Genomic DNA, 2,093 nt, shown 5'->3' on the forward strand with positions numbered 1-2,093 from the left:
TTTTTATTCATCAACTAAAGAATTTGCAAGTTTAATAATAAGAATTGCTATCATTTATAGAATATTTTAAGGTTTACAAAGTGTTTTATACATCTCATTTTATCTTTATTTGATTTGAGCTATGTTAAACTAAATTTTAATTAACAAAATTTTACTTGAAGATATAAATTTAAAATTAGAAGCAAAATATCATTTTTTTGAGATTTGGGTGTGCCTGGGCACAGCTGGCACACACTGGTCTCACATTCATGCACTTAATATTAGTCCATAAATTCCTGTGTCCAAGTCTGAACCTCTCAATTAAAGAGGAACAAAGAGAAAGAAAAGAAGGGTCAGAGCTCAAATAAAGAGGACCAAAAAGTCAGCCTTAAGAGGAAAGATTAAAGAGCTGAGACTCATTTAGCTGCATAGCAGTTTCCAAGCCCATGAGGATTTCTTAAACATTCTTCATTAGGAACAGATCAGGAGAAAAATGTCTGAAACTGTCCCTCCATGTAGACTTGTGTCCCCTGTTGGAATATAAATCCACTGAGAGTAAAGATTGTTTCATTCATTACATTTGTATCTACAATGTCTAGCACATAGTAGGCACATAATACATGTTTGTTGACAGATTGATTAAGGCCGGACATAAAGCAGACTTCCCTAAAAAGGAACGGTAAGACACTGAAATGAGTTTCTAAGGCTACTCTAATATTTTATTTGTTTTTGCTTTAACAGCATATAAGTCTGATCTAATAATATCTGCACAATACTTAATTCTCTTCAAAGTTCTCACCTATCAATTGTCCCACAACCCCTTCCCCACTCCAAAGCAGCACAGGCATTACTAATTTCATTTTCCAAAAAGAAACACTAAGACCCAATAAGTGATTCATATGAAGTTACGTATCTATTGAATGAAGACCCCAGACTTTCCATTCTACCACAACTCCCTGGGTCCATTTAAAGGTAGCCCCATCTGAGAGCAGAGGGATGGACAAGACGAACCCCACCTACCCACCCAAAGTTGCCAGTAGGCCTTCCAGGCCCCATAGGGGCCACATCCCCAAGTGAACCCTGTGCAATTAGAGGATTGGAGGGGAAGAAGGGACATGGTATGTGAAAGGGAACTCAATAAGGACAGAACAAGAATCTCTTACCTTCATACCCCCTCCCCTGACTACCTCTGAGTACCTCCTCATGTTCTGGCGCCATCTCATCTCTGAGAGATCAGTCAGTCAGTCAATAAACATGTATTAAGCACTTACTATGTACCAGGCACCATGCTAAGCTCTAAGGATACAAGAGATCACATTATAACCGGAAGGACAAAAAGCACAAAAGTGTACATCCAAGGGGTGTGTGTGTGTGTGTGTGTGTGTGTGTGTGTGTGTGTGTGGTCAATGGACAGTAATGTCAAAGGGAAGGCAACAGCAGTCTGCTCTCTTATGATGTCAGGGACCAGGATGGCATCTCAGCAGAACCTTTTCCTGACTTGTTTTCTCAACCTTCAGGCTCCAGCTCACCTCCTGAAAGCTTAGGGGTTGGCTCTGGGTCAACTCTTTATAAAACTCGAAACTTAGCTGGCTTTCTCTTCTCCCTTTGCATAAAAAGAGGGAAAACCAGAAGCAATGACCTTGGAAAACCTTCCACTGTGATGTTTTCCAATAGGTAAAACATGATAAATCACTCTAGCGTGATTTGGTACACTGCTTTCCCATTTCCTGCTCCCTGGTCTCACCTGAGCACAAGGGTATTTGTTTGCTTGCTTGTTAGTTTGCTTATTTCTATCTCTCTTTCTTCTGTTTGCCTAAGATGGAGCCATGCTCCTTAGTGTAGTAAGGTGTAGGGAGGCAGCTGTGAAATCCCCATCAGGCATGGCTCTCACACATCCCAGATTTGCCCCCCACTTCTGCCACCCCAGAGAGGTCCTGTGGTACTGCAGAAAAAGCACCAGCTTGAAAGGCCAAATTAAAAGCCTGGTGTCCATATTTTGTGATATGTGTCACAACCTCTGTAGGAATAATAAAACCTTCCCTGCCTAATTCTTGGAACTTCTATTGTGAAGGAGAAGGAGAAGGAGAAGGAGAAGGAGAAGGAGAAGGAGAAGG

This window comes from Vombatus ursinus, unplaced genomic scaffold (assembly GCF_900497805.2).
Source record: "Vombatus ursinus unplaced genomic scaffold, bare-nosed wombat genome assembly UNPS02000749.1, whole genome shotgun sequence".
Classification (NCBI taxonomy): domain Eukaryota; kingdom Metazoa; phylum Chordata; class Mammalia; order Diprotodontia; family Vombatidae; genus Vombatus; species Vombatus ursinus.